The following is a 15,097-nucleotide window of genomic DNA, read 5'->3' as shown; positions in this document are numbered from 1 at the left end:
AACCACAAAGAAATCGTAAAAGGAAGAAAGAGTAGGCAGATTAAAACTGACCTGGTTTTGGGCATAGGCCCACTTTTTTCCTTGCCACCGACTTTCTCAGGGGAAAGCAGGGGGGGGTCGATTAGGTTTTGGGACTTTGGAATCTGGATCCCTTTGCCCGCAACGAGAAGAAAGGTCTTCGCATACCCGGGACAAACCGGGTAATTTTTTTTATGTATTGAGGAACGGGCCGGAAACCCAACCCGGGGATTTTTTAGGTCGCCAGCGGGAATTTGCTGGCTTTTGTGCTTTTAGTGAGGGAAAACCCCAAGGGTCACTTTCACCCCTTCAGCTGGGTGTATCTCAGCATCCTGGGGATGTTGTCCACCTTTTCAGGGAAAATTAAAAAGAAGCATTAAAAGATGCCCAAAAAAGCAGAGCCATGTGTGCTGAAACCCCCTCTCTGACACGGAGTGGGAAACTTTTAAATAATATCCAGTGGCTAAATAAGTAACGTCTTATCTCTCCCCTCCCTAAATCAAAACGTACTGTGGAGCTTCAGAAGAGCATAGAATCAGGGTTTTTTTCTCTTAAACCCCCTGTTTTGGGATTTTTGGGCCCCAAACAAGGGCTTTAACAAATTTCCTCTTGAACCCCCCTCAGCAAATTTTTCAATCGACTTGGGAAAATTTTTGGGAAGGCCCCTTGCTGCAAATTTTTATCCGCCACAAAATTCCCGGGAGAATAGGTGGGTTTTTTGAAAGAACAAAGCAACGTTAGTTTCAAATCTGCAGACAAAAACCCCTTGGGGACACTCAAGCCGAAACGCTGTTTTTAACTGGGTGTGTGTTCACAACCGGGTGCCCATGAACTTACCTTTGCCAGTTGGGTCAAAGTGAGCCAGCCCTCATCCTCGTGGGAATCAGTGGGCCCCTCCTTTACCGTGCTTTTAAAGGGTCCACAGCAAAAGGCAGGTTCCTCCGTGGCCAAACTGCACTCCCCCCCCCCCTGGTGGCATTTTGGATGGGCTCCAAGTCCTGCTGGGTTGGGGGCGTTGGGGGCCCCGAAAAACCCCCTGGGGTGAAGGTCCTCCACCAAACCAGCCTTGTTTCTCTGTCTGGGTAGCGCTCGCCCATGGCGTTGTAGTCCCAGTTTTTTTCCCCCGCGTGCCACGCCTTTTATAGAGTCCTTGGCCCCCTGCACTCTGCCCCCTCTTCATGGTGCCCTTCTTCATGCAGACCCGGGGAAAAGGGGGAGCCGGGGGGAATCCTTTTGGTTTTTCACACAGCAGGCAGTGGGCGTGCACCATCCCGCTTTTGTTCTGTGAGAGGGAAAGAGAGAGTTGGGCATGATGTGAAATCGTTATCACCACATTCACATTTTAACCAGTAAAATACTTTTGGATACACCCCAATGTAACCCTGACATCATGGTTGATACTGGGTAAAAAAAAAATGGTTTAGCCTCACCTAGGGAAACATTTTTCCCGGGTATCAACCCTGGTTAGGGTCATACCTGAGGGGTTTCATTTAAATTTCCTGCGCATTTCATTTTATGATAAAATTTTCTAAAAAACAAACCCAAACCCCCCAGACCAACCCCCCCATGAAAAACCTGGGCTTGTTCAAGGACTGGGGGGTGATGACCATTAGAGAAAAAGGGGGCCTCTAATTTTTTTCTGTTTGCAGGTGAAAAATGCTTTGGGGGCCCCGGACCCCAAAAAGAAAGAAGGAAAAAAATCCTTTTTGTTTCATTTTGGGGACAAGGGTCTCTGCTATCGCCGGTGTTGCCCTTTTTAACAGAGGGATTTAGTTTTCCCACTGCATTTCCCACCCCCCAAAAGGGCAAACTTTTTTAAAAAATATCCAGTGTTTTTGGTCTGTGTCTTTTTCAGGGACACTGAGAGGGAAAGCGGAGGCGTGTATATTTTACCTCACTCAAAAAAGAGACTTTAAACATTTTTTCTTTTTAAAATGATACACAGACCCCCACATATATAACATAGGACCAAAAATTTACATTACTTTAAAGCCAATATAAATAAATAGCCAGTGTAGCTTTAAATAAAACTGTTTTCAGTTAGTTTGCTAATTTCATTTGGTTCCTGGTCACCAATAACATCTTATCCGCAACTGGGGGAAAACATTCTTTTAAGAGTCAAACTTTAAAAAGTAGCTACATTGTGGAGTGGAAAATGCATCTTAAATTACCCCCCCAGGACCATTTAAGAGAGTAAAATATCCTTGGGCCCAAATGGAAAATGATGGAAAAATCACGTCAAGACGAGAATCCTTTTCCCGAAGAAGCACAAAAAAAATCTGGAAAAACTCTTTTCCTTCTCCTTCTTCTCTTCTTTTAATCTTTTTCTTCTCAAAGTTCTTCAGCAAACCTGAAATTTTGGTAAAAAAGGGGGAAAACCAAAGTTGGAGACTGGGTCAAGAACTCCCCTGAAAAACCTTTTTTTAAAAACCCCCCCCACTTGGCAGCACCCCCACCCCGTCAAACCAAAACCCCCCCAAGGGAGGGGTAGCTTTGGGGTGTGACTGAAATTTACATACCAAAAGTGAAAGAATGTGTGGGGGTGGGGGTCCAACCCCAAAACTCCCCCCAACAACTTTCATTGTGTTTTTTAGAGTCCGTAAGTTTATTTTTTAAAATTTAAAATTTGTCTACATAAAATAAAATAACAAAACAAAAGTTAAAAACACACAGACAAATATAAAACCCAGCACAGGCAGAGATATTTTTTTTAAAAATCTTTACTATGTCCCATAGGGATTTTAAACCCCTTTAAAAAAATTAAAAAATGTTTTTTTTATCTTAGAAAGAATATTTTTATTTCTTGTCTTTTTCCCCCTTTTGATGTAAAGATGTAATGTAAAAAGTTGTAAATTTTCCCTAATTTTTTATTTAATTTATTGTGTCAGGGGGTGTCCCCAAAACAAAGAAAAAGAAAACTACAACAAATATCCCTTGGGAACAGAAAATAAATAAGGAAAATTTGGGGACGAGGGGTCCACCATGTTAAAATACACAAAAATGTAACGTGGGAACAAAGGGTTGATTTTGGGGGGGAAAAAAAAATGGCCAATTTCTTTTAACTAGGGAAACAATTTTTCCCGGGTAACAACATGGGTTTGGTTTAAAATCAAGGGATTTCCTTTAGTTTCCGCTTCATTTTATTCATGATAACTTTTCTTTACCATCAACCCCCCCCCCCAGACCAACCCCCCCTGACAAAAGGTCCTTTTTCAAGACTGGGGTGGGTGAGCCATTAGTTTGGGAAAAGGGGCCCCTTGTCCCGGCCCCCTTTACTCGTACAGGACTAGAATGCAGAGAATAGAAGACAAAAGGCTTTTTTTGGGTTCCCCCGGAGATCCAGACAAAAGGGGAAAAAAAACAAAAAAAAAGCTAAAAAGGGCCCCAAAAACCCCCAATACTAAACCCCCCAATAAACGTTTCCCCCGGGTTTGGAGAAAACCCCCCCCTCCAAATGGAAACAAACCCCCCCCTGAAACCCCCCCCCCCCCCCAAAAACCCCTCCGATGAAAGGAAAACCCCCCGGGAACCCCCCCAAGTTCCCCCCCCCTAAACCCCGGGAAAGAATTAACAAACCCCCCAAAATTTCCCCCATTTGAGAGGAATAAAAACCCGGGTTCCTTTGGGCCCCTAATGGGTTTGGGGGAAAAAACAAACCCGGGTGCCGGTCAAAGGCCCAAAAACCCTGGGCCCAAAAAGGGGGGACCCAGACACTAAAAAACAAGGGGGAAATAGGGGGCAGGTGGAAAAACCTTTGGACCCTCAGACTGAGACACCCCAAAGGGAAGGGGGAAGTTTAAACCCGAAACGAGAGGGGAAAAAACATTTCAAAATAAAAGAGGAAAAACAAAAGGAAAAAAACAAAACCCAAAACCCAAACAAACCCCCAAACGGTGTTACACCCCCTTTGTTTTCCCGTTTGCAGGTGAAGCCCATCTTAAATCAAAACGCTTGGCAGAAAGGGAAAACATCCCTTTTTGTTTCCCTTTTTTTATTTGGTTGGATTGTATTTGTTGTATCAGAATATGTCCACACATAATGAAAAAGCACTTCATAACATAACATCAGTGGTTGATACTGTTTGCTGTCTGTCATGTCTCCTTGTGGGTTGTCATGTTTGTCTGAGTCATGTGTTGTGTTTCCTGTTTCAGAGCTCGATTGGAACGCTAAATGTGACATTCTGCGCAGCAAGCCCATCACAGTTACGCGCATGTTTGAAAAGAGAGCAGATGCTCTGATGACTAGCCTCATCCTCTCACCAGCAAAGCCCATTGGTGAAAAGTAAAGGATTACTTTCACCGTGCGGAGTTTCAAGCCAGAGGAAGACCCCCACCTTTAAAATGTGGGCCCGGATAAAAAAAAGCAACCCCAAATTTGAAGGACCCCCGAAAAATCCATGTTTTTTCAACAATTTCGATGAAAACCCAGATCCCGTCGCACAATTGAAGGAGCAGACAAAGACAAGTAACACGGATTCAAAGGGAATCTACGTCAAAGCTTCAGCCAGTAAGAGATTTGTTAATGCAACCAGACACCTCATTCAGCAGCTTCTCAGATATACTCCACCGATGCACAAAATACCCTTTAACGGTACCTGGACACTCATCTGTCTGACAAGCCGCCTTTTGTAAATGTTTCTTAAAACGTATCCCAAAAAAATTTTTTGGGGTCAACCCAAATTCCCAATCCAAACTGCTTTGAGCCTGGAATGCCAACATGGGCATCCAATAAAGTTGTTTGAAGACTTTTAGCTGCACAATGTACAGGGGTTTCCCAAAGTTTTCCAAGCCAGAGCAGGAGATGACCAAATTCCTCAACTCGTCATCAAAACCCCCCAAAAAATCCAAGGTTAAAGGGGCCCCGATGAAAATTTAAAACAGGGTCGTGGGGGCGTACGCAAAAAACACAAAAGAGGTCACCCTCAAGAACTGCCCGCTCGCACTTGCAGCTTACCCCTTAAGAAGTGCTCTCCGGGGTCCGTTGTGTTCCCCTTTAGACCGAGAAAGGAAAGGTCCCGAAAATGAGTCACCCCCCGTCAACCCAAGGGCAAAAAAAATGGAGCCAGCCGGAGGAGGGTGGGGCTCAGGGGTGCCCGAAAAGTACTTTTTAAACCCACCTGTCGGGCGAGACTTTGAAAAAAATGGGGGCCAGCCGAAATTTTTCATCGGAGTACAAAGGGGTTGTGTATGGCCCGTTCCCTCCCCCAAAACCCAACAAAGGTTCCTTTAGAAGAGAACTGTAGGGAAAACCCCTCCATCTCCCGATTTTCTGGGTTTTTACAGAAAACAAAAAACCAGAGAAGTTTCTACAGAGGCTGTACAATTGGGTCAAAAACTGAACGAAACACAACATCAATATTCCAAAAGTGGGGCGTCGGTCCTTTTAAAAAGGTGGGGCCATTTTTATTTTTATTGGGCGGGAAGCTTGGGTGTGGCAAGCACATAACATCAATGCATTCATCAGGAGGCAAAAGGGAAACAGGGTTTTTTATTTCTTTTTAAAATGAAAACCCGGTCAACAAATTGTAGTTTTTTTTGATTTGAAAAATAAGAAATTTTGGGGTGATCCTTTTAACTGACATTAAGGAAAAATCCTTATGGCTCTTTTTTTCAGAATGGAAAAAGTGATTGGAAATGAAAAAATTACAGTATAACCCATTCCCCTTTGACCTCCATAAAAGTAATTTAAATAGGGGAAAGTGATTTTGTGGCTAAATGTACCATTGAGTATTAGATGCTTTTTGAAAAGTTTTTTTTTTAACCTATTTTGATGAGCTTTTCCAGTTTTTCATCTATTATTACACAGAGAAACCCTTTAAAGTCCTGAACCTTTTCCATATTAAACCAAACCCTTTTAAATTCCACCTTACTTTTTGGGAACCCTTTTGTAGTTTTTTCCCAAAAAACATGAATGTAGTTTTACTTAAAATTTTTTTTTCTCCAGTACTCCTTAAAAACCCGCCTCTTCAGTGCGATGGGTGACTCCCACCAGAGGGATTTTGAAGACTTCCCTTCCCCGGTGACAGAGGGTTTGGAGGAGGAGTGAAATTGGGGGAAGAATTTCCAAATTTAAAGAAGAGGTGGGAAAGGGCCCCAAAGGCCCCAGGGCCTCTTTCCAGGGGACCGAAAGAAACCAGAATGAGGGGAAAAAAAGATAAACCAAACCCCTTAACCCCCTGGTAATGGCACAATTAACACTGTGCTTTCCATTTTTTTTTTTTTTTTTACAGTCCCACAAAGCTTTTCTAGTTTACCGGCCCCTTTTTCCCCGTGAATTTTTTTTAATTATTTCCCCTTTTTCCTTTTTTTTTTCCCCCGGTTTGGTTTTGGGGGTGGACGCAGGAATACGGGGGCCGGGGCCCGGTCCGTATAAAACAAATGGTTGCAATCAGTGCTCACTGCACCCTCTAATTTAAAACACTCCTTTCCCCAAATGTTCAGAGGGGGAAATTTTAGGGTATACAGAGCCTGATCAGCTGTGGCAGTGTGAAGATTCCTATTGATGAGAGAGGTGTAGGGCCTCTGCCAGGGGCCTGAACCCCGGCCAACAAAGGGTAAGTCCAAACCCCATTTCCCTGAGGGCCACCTCCTTCAGCTCCACTCCCCCCCTTTAAAAACCCCACCAGAGAGATGGGATGTTGAAAAATGGGTCAACTGTGGGTGTCCTGATCCTATTAAAAGGGTTTTCTTCCCCAAAAAGTAAAATTTTCAAAACTAGTGAATTTATTTTAAAAATTTTTGTGTAGGCGATACCGCCCCTCCTGCCCCCCCAGGACTAAACCCCGGGGGGGCTTGGCCTGAGTGCTGCAAAATATAAATTGTAAAAATAGAACTCCAATTACGCCTCTTTTCCTTGCTTGCACTAAACCTGTGGGCCCCCAAAAATTTTTGTTTTAAATAAGCACAGGTGCTCTGTAAAGGGGCCCGAGCTATAGGCCCAAGAGTCTGAAAAAACGCCGTAACAACCAAATTTTAGGAAGAAAAACACGCCATCTTGAATGGTTGCTTTTTGTTGTTATAAGAGTAAAGTCTTACAAAGCTTTTTCTTTGTTACTTTTCTTTTTTCCAAGGGGTAAAAAATTTTTATTAAACAGAAAGGGCATCATGCTACTGTGGCTTGTCCTTTTTTTTTTTGAATGTGTTTTTAAAATTCCCCCCTTTTAATTTTCCCCTGTTTTATTTACATGTCACTGCAAAAGGCATGTGTGCGGAATTCTTTTCCCCTCTCGATTTACACACACCCAACTTTCTGCTTTTAAATAATACCAGGGAAAAAGACATTAACCTCGACATACTTTAAAAAGGCCACAAAAACAAATTACTTACAGTGCTTTGTTTCACATACAAGTAAACCCCGAAAACCCCAAAAAGAGACAATTTTTTGGAGCTTCCCTAGAACCCCTGGGCCCCCTGGTCACCTAATATCTAGTCCCCTTTTGTTTAGGGCCCAAACTGACTGAAAAAAGTCCCACATGCTTATCTAGTTTTCTGCATTTTCCACGTGTAACAGGCCCGGGCCCTTTTAAACCAAAGAAGCAAATCAGTGTGGATTCAGTGCTTTTACGCACCCCCTCTTTGGGCAGCAGACATACTTTCAAAGGGCACTCAAATGGGGGGACTGGTGGGGGGACAGGGGGCTCCCAAAACAGAGAGAGGTTTTTTGGGGGTATACAGAGCCCCCCTCTGCAGTGAAATCTTTAAGATTCCTATTGGTGAGAGTGGGGTAGGGACCAGGGCCAAGGCCCTGAATAAACAAAACCCAGCAAAAGGGGGGAATTGGGTGTGGAATCAAAGCTCACCTGCGCCCTCTACAGACCTCAGACTACGGAGAAAAAGGGGGGACGGGGGAGGGGACCAAGGACCCCCCTCTCTCTAAAACTGGAGTTTCATGGATTTCCAGCTGCAGTCTGTCCCCCCTGAAAATCCTTTTAAAACAGAGAAACAAAATGCAGGGGAACCCCTGACCCCCCCACACCGATTCCCCACCGAGATCCGTTTTGATCCGTGGGGCAATCGGAAATTGGAACTTTAAAGCGTGGGTGGGCCCCCAAAAATGCAGGAATTTTTTTTGTCCCCGGCCCTTTTCCCCGAATTCCCCCGGACAGTCCTGGAAAACATCCCCGGAGGGCCCACAATCGGACTGAAAAGGGCTGAAAATTCAGATGTTTTTTAATTTTCCCAAAACGAAAGTCTGGGGGGTTTTTTTGAAGACCAATGGTTTAAATGCTCCCAATGATCAAGAGCTCGCTGAGGGGGTTCGAACCCAAAACCTTTTAGTGCCTTTTAAAAAAGAGAGAGGGATTGGTTTTTGAAGGGGGACGCCGCAGTGAAACACCCGGAACCCTTTCCCCTGTGTACAGACCAACCCTGCATACCCTTTTAAAAGGGCCGCAGCACGTTCCCAGTGACACCGGTCTCCTGGCCCCGTCCTCATTTCCCGGGAAGCTTGCTTTGCAAAGGGGGCCCGAAAGGGCCCCCGGGATTGAGCCACACCAGTCTGCTGCTCCTGCTCCCTTCAGAAAGGGACAGACAGAGAGACAGAGAGACAGAGAGAGAGAGACAGACAGACAGACAGACAGGCAGAGAGACAGACACGACAAAACAAATGGGTTTGAAAGGGGGGACCGCACAGTGAGGATACAGGATTTTCTCTTTCCCTTCCCGGTTCAGGGCTCACCTCTGTTTTAATCACAGATCCAGAGTGACTACCTGGTCACAGACACGGACTCCAGGACCTTTTCCCGGGCCACAAAAGGGGGGGGAGGGGAAGGGGGGAGACATAGGTTAAAAATGCTAATTTGCAGGGCCCCGAAAATTTATAAGGAAAATTTTGTAAAATGTCCACCATACACACCTGTACAGTGCGGATCAAGAATCCCCGCCATTCCAGGGCCAGTCCCCTTCCCCTGCGAAGACTGCCTGCACCCCGGGTGTAAGGGCAAACGGATCTCCTCACCCACTTCCCATGTCCCCTTGCTGGCCAGGAGGAGGAAGGGGGTCTGTTTTTTTCCTTTTGGGGAGCTTTAGCTTGCAGGACGGGGCTTTGCGTTTTTAAAATTTTTTTTCGAGTGCTTTATAGCCGTCCCACAGTCTCCCGGGGGCGGGTGACACTCACAGGGGAACGTCTGGGGGGGTCCCCCGCAGAAACTCCCTTAAAGAAGAAAAGGTAGCCCAACTCATTTTTCCAAAGCTCTGGGATCATTCTTTTCCCCCCCCCTTTCCTTTGTGATTACCCTGCCAAGGGAATCGCAGATTACGGAGCCCTTTTAAAAAAAACTTGGTGGCAACAACCCCTGTGGGCAAAGGGGGGGAGATTAATAGGCTGTTCACGATATGATTGTATTTGGGGGTTAGGCTTGACGTGCTCACAAGAAAATTTTTCACATACCTTTCCCCCCTTTTTTTCACCAAAATCCTTTTGATGGTCCCCAAACCCGGAAACCCCTTTTGAGTGGTGACCCTTTTTTATGAATCCTTGGGGGCACTTTCCCCCCGGGTCCCGAGTGGTGGGAAAGCCACTTGGACACTACCACTTGCTTTGGGGGGTGTTGCCACTCCCCCCCCTTCTCGTGCGCCTTGCCCCCAGTCCCGGGAACCCCTGGGGGCCGTCTGACAAACACGGGTGTAAAAAAGAGGAGAGAAAAATTCACATTAAAAAATTTCACACTTTTGAGCTTTTTGATGTCCCCCCCCCGTATACCCCCAAACCAAAACAATTTAGAGCTACGTATTTACCCTTTCACAAGAGATGATCCTCCCGCAAGCCACGCGCAAAACCCCCCCCACCTGTCATACAGCACCCTGCCTTTCCCCTGAACCCAGCCTGACTCTGAATCCCCTTGCATGGAGGCCCGCCCATTCAATGTTACGGGGGAATTTTGGGGAGAAAACGCTGGGCATGTTTCCCCCTTTTTTTCTCTTCCGAACGTCTCTTTTCCCCTCTTTCCTCCTTCCCGTTACTGAAACCCGCCCTCCCGTCAGTTGAATCCCAGGAGAAGATCTGCAAGATTAAAAAGGTTTCAAAGGTAAACACGGGCAAACAGGTCCCAAACCCCGTAAGGCAAATAAAGACTCAATGTTTGTGTTTTTAGGGCCCCCATTTCCCTACCCCTTAAAAATCTGGGAGCAGGTTGCTAGTGAAAAAAGTCCGTGAAGTGTCCTCATCCCCATAAATTTTTCCCTTTTTTAACCCCCGGTTTACTGGGCCCCGCTGCAAATCGCTTTGGGGCATTTTTGGGTGGGGTTTTCCCAAATCGCTGGGGTTGGGGGGGTTTTGGGCCCCGAAAAACCCCCCCGGTGTTTTAAGGGCCTCCAGCAGAGGCCCCGCCTTTTTTGCCCTGTCCCGGGTAGCGCCGCACAAAAACTTTGAAATCCCCCGTTTCGGCCCCGCGTTCCCCCGCCTTTTATAGAGTCCCCTTTTCCCTCTCAGCTCGCCTGCCCCCTCTTCATGAGTGCTTTTTTCTTCATGCAGGGCCCGGGAAAAAGGGAGCGGGAGGGAGATCTTGGGGGTTTTTTTTACACAGCAAAGGGAGTGGACGATGCGACGATCTGCTTTCTTTCTGTGAGAGGGGAAAAAGAATTTGACATGATGTGTAATCGTTATCACCACAAATTTACATTCAACCCCATGTAAAATACCCCATGGACACCCAAGTACCCTTTAAAATCATTTGGTTTTTACTGGGGGAAAAAGAAAGGCCATGCCTCACCTAGGGAAAGCATTTTTCCCCGGGTATCCCACATGGTTTTGGGCCATATCAGAGGGGTTTCATTTAGTTTCCTGCCGCGTTTTATTCATGATAACCCTTTTCTGACAAACAACCAAGGCCCCCCCCAAACCCAAAACCCCCCCGACACGGTCCCGTTTCCAAAGGGCTGTGGGTGATGAAACCATTAGAGAAAAATGGGGGCCCCCCTAAAGGGTTTTTTGTTTGCAGGGGAAACTGCTTTTGGGCCGGACCCCAAAAAGAAAGGGAAAGGGAAAAAAACTTTTTGTTTCCTTTTGGGACAAGATTTTCGCTACACCTGGTGTAGGGTTTTTAAAAAGAGGGGTTTAGTTTCCTAAATGCCTTTTACCCCACTGCATCTTTTTAAAAAATATTTCCCGGGCTGGGCTGTGTCAAACAAGGACACTGAGAGGGAAAACGGAGGCGTGATATTGGGTCTCTTTTACCTCACACAGAGACTTAACTTTTTTTTCTTTTTACCCGAAACACAGAAACCCCCCAAAAATAAAACATAGGACCCAAAATTTTACATTAGCTTTAAAGCCCCCAAAATTTTATAAAATAGCCCCCAAAATTTGGGGAGCTTGATATCCCGACTGTTTTTTGTTAGTTTTTCTATTGCAAATTGGTTTTCCCGGTCCCCCAAAAACCCAAGCTTTATCCCCCTATCGAGGGAAACATTCTTTTTTAAAAGTCCCAAAAAATTAATAAGTACACATTGTGGAGTGGGGAAAAAGCATCTTTAAAAAACCCCCAGGATCCCTTTTTAAAGGGGAGAAAAAATATCCTGGTCAACCGGAAAATGATGAGGAGAAATCACGATCAAGGGCGAAATCCTTCCTGAAGAACAAACAAAAAAAAACTGGAAAAACTTCTCCTTCTCCTTTTTTCTTCTTCTTTTTAACTTCTTCTTCTCAAAGTTCTTCAGCAAAAACCCGAAATGGGGGTAAGAGAACACACAAAGTGTGGAGACTGGGGTTTTAAGAAAATCACCTGAAAAATACCTTTTTTTAAATCCCCCCCCCCACTTTTCAGTCCCCACCCACCCCCCTCACACAAAAAAACCCTCCCAAGCAGGTTTTACTGGAGTGTGGGCTGAAAATTTTCATACCTATAATGAATGAATGTGGGGGGCGTGTGTGTCCCTCCAAGACTCCCCCCAACAAAATTTTTATTGTTTTTTCAAAAGTCATAAGTTTTTTTTAAAAATTTAAAATTTTGCTCTACAAAAAATAAAATAACAAAACAATCCCCGTTAAAAAACACAACAGACCCAAAAATAAAACAAAAGCACAGGCAGAGATATGGTTAAACATCTTTACTAAGGGCCCAATGATTTTAAACCCCTTTTAAAATTTAAATAGTGTTTTAATTTTTTCTTAAAAGAAAAATTTTTTTTTTTGTCTTTTTCCCCTTTTGAAAGTATATGAATGTAGATTGTAATTTTCCCAAGAGAAATTTTATTTAATTTATTGTGTCAGGGGATGTCCACACACAAGGGAAATTTTAAACTACAACTAAATATACTTGAACAGAAAATATGTAAGACAATTTTGGGGGGCGAGGGGTCCACACATGTTAAAATACACACAATGATAACGGGGTCAATGCTTTATTCTGGGGGGAAAAAAAAATGGCCATGCTTCATCTAGGAAGCATTTTTTCCTTTATTTTCAAAAATGGTTTTGGGGGCATACAAGGGGTTTTTATTTAGTTTCCCCGCTGCATTTCATTCATGATAACTTTACTGACCATCAAAACCCAAACCCCCCCCGACCAACCCCCCCCTGACACTGGTCTTTTTTCAAGGACTGTGGGGGGAAAGAGCCCCTTAGTGGAAATGGGGCCCCTTGTCAGGGGCCCTGAAATCGTAGCAGGAAATCAGAAAGGGAGAGATATAGAAAAGGGCAAAAGGCTTTTATTTGGGTTCCCCCGGAGATCTCAGAAAAAGACCAAAAAAATGGGTAAAAAAGCTAGATGCCAAACTCTGACACTGAGAACAAAAAAATGTCCCCGGGGGAGGGAAAAATCAAATGAAAGAAACAAAACGAGAAACACAAAAACCCCCGAATGGGGAAAACCGCAAAGGGCAAAAAATCTAAACAAGGAAAGAAATTAAAAAACAAAAATTTCACTATTCGGAGGAATAACCGCTTACTTGGCAAATTCTATGGGTGTGGACAAAAACAAGGGTCTGGTGCAGGGCCCAGGGCGATAACACTCTGGCACCAAAACAAGGGGCACACAGACTACCCTTAAAAAACATGGGGGGAAATTGGGGGGGCAGGTGGAAACACTTAGGGCAATCCCAAATAGACACATGAGGAAGGGCAAGTGACCTGAAACGAGAGGAGAATTTTCTTTTTTAAATTAAAAAGAGGAAATGACAGGACAAAAAAAACCCAAAACAAGACCAAACCCCCAACACGGTGGGCCAAACCCCTATTTTTTTTCCCGTTGCAGGTTTAAGCTCCCCTCTTAGAAATCAGCGCTGGGAGAAGAAGGAAAACATCTTTATGTTACATTTGTTATTTGTTGGATTGTATTTGTTTTTATCAGGGAAAATTCCCACTAATAAAAAGCACTTCATAACATAACATTTATGGTTGATACTGTTTGCTGTCTGTCATGTCCCCCTTGGGGGGGTTGTCATGTTTGTCCCGAGTCCCGTTTGGTTTCCTGTTTTCCCAAACTCGATTGGAACCTAAAAAGTGACATTCTGCGCACAAGCCCCTCACAGTTTTTCCGCGCATGTTTGAAAAGAGAGCAGATGCTCTGATGACTAGCCTCATCCTCTCACCAGCAAAGCCCATTGGTGAAGTAAAGGATTACTTTTACCGTCGGGGTTTTTAAGCCAAGGAACCCACACATTCACCCTGGGGGGCTGGGGTAAAAAAAAAAGCACCCAAGTTTTGAAGACCCCCTTTCCCCACTTCCCCTGTTTTTTTTCCCAAAAAAATTTCGATGAAAACCCCAGACCCGTCGCACAAAAAAGGGGCAAAACAAAGAAAAAGTAACCGGATTCAAAGGGGAACAAAGTCAAAGCTTTTAGCCATAAAAAGATTTGTTAAGAAACCCAAAACCTCAATTTAGCAGCTTCTCAGATTACTCCACCGATGCAACAGACCAAAAGAAAAGTAACCCCGGGCACAGGGCATCTGTCTGACAACCCCTAAAGTAGTGTTTTGAAGCGTGAACCAAATTGGGTTGTTGGATCCCCCAATTACAATCCAGATCTGCTTCGAGCCTGGAATGCCAACAAAGGACATCCAATACCCTTGTTGATGGGCTTCAGGGTGCACAATGTACATGGTGTCCTATGTGTCCCAAAGCCAGAGCAGGAATGACCCCAAAATTTCCCAACTCCCTCATCAAAAAAACCCCAAAAAAACCAAGGTTAAGAGCGCGATGAGAGGGAAACAGATCGTGGGAGGGCGTACGCAAAGCACAGAGAGGTCAGCGCTCCCCAAAAATCAGCTCGCACTTGCAGCTTACCCCTGAAGAAGTGCTCTCGCTCCGTTGTGTTCCTTCAGACCGATGAGGACGGTCTGAAAATGAGTCACCCCGTCAACAGAGTCAAAAACATGGAGCCAGGCTCGGAGGATGTGTGGACGTCAGGTGTGCCAGAAAAGTACTTAGACCGACCTGTCCCGGGCGAGACTTTTAAAGTAAGTGGGCTACCGAATTTGCCCTCAGAGACAGGTAGTTTTAAAAAACAGTTCGCCCAAAACCCATCAAGGGGCCTTCAGAAGAGGAAAAAAGTAGGCAAAACCACCCATCAGATTTGCTGGTTTTCCGAAAAAACCAAAAAAAGCAGAGAATTCTAAAAGGGGACTGTAAAAATTGATCAAAGTCTGAACAAAAAACAAGCAAACAAAATTCCCACAGTGGGGCGTCAAATGGTCCCTTTTAAAAGGGGTGGGGGGGGCCCAAATTTATTTTATGACGGGAGGAGCTGGCTGTGGCAAGTCACATATCATCAAGTGCATTCATCAGGAGGCAACAGGAAGCAGGTTGTTTATTGCTTTGAAAGTGAACCAGGTCAACAAATTGTAATGTTTTTGATTTGAAGAATAATGAATTTGTGTGATCCCCTTGTAACTGACATTATGAATGATCCCTTTAAGGGCTTTTTTTTGCAGAATTTGGAAAAATGATTGTAGTGAACATATACAGTATAACTATTCCCTTAGACCTCCATACAGTAATTTAAATATGGTAAAGTGATTTGTGGTCTAGAATGTACCAAAAGGAGTGGAATCTTTTTTGAAAGTTTTTTTTTTTTACCTAATTTTTAGTGAGCTTTCCAGTTTGGCATCTATTAATTCCCCAGAGAAACTTTAAGTCAGAACC

The sequence above is a fragment of the Mugil cephalus genome, chromosome 1, assembly GCF_022458985.1.
Source record: "Mugil cephalus isolate CIBA_MC_2020 chromosome 1, CIBA_Mcephalus_1.1, whole genome shotgun sequence".
Classification (NCBI taxonomy): domain Eukaryota; kingdom Metazoa; phylum Chordata; class Actinopteri; order Mugiliformes; family Mugilidae; genus Mugil; species Mugil cephalus.
This window is presented reverse-complemented; position numbering follows the sequence as displayed.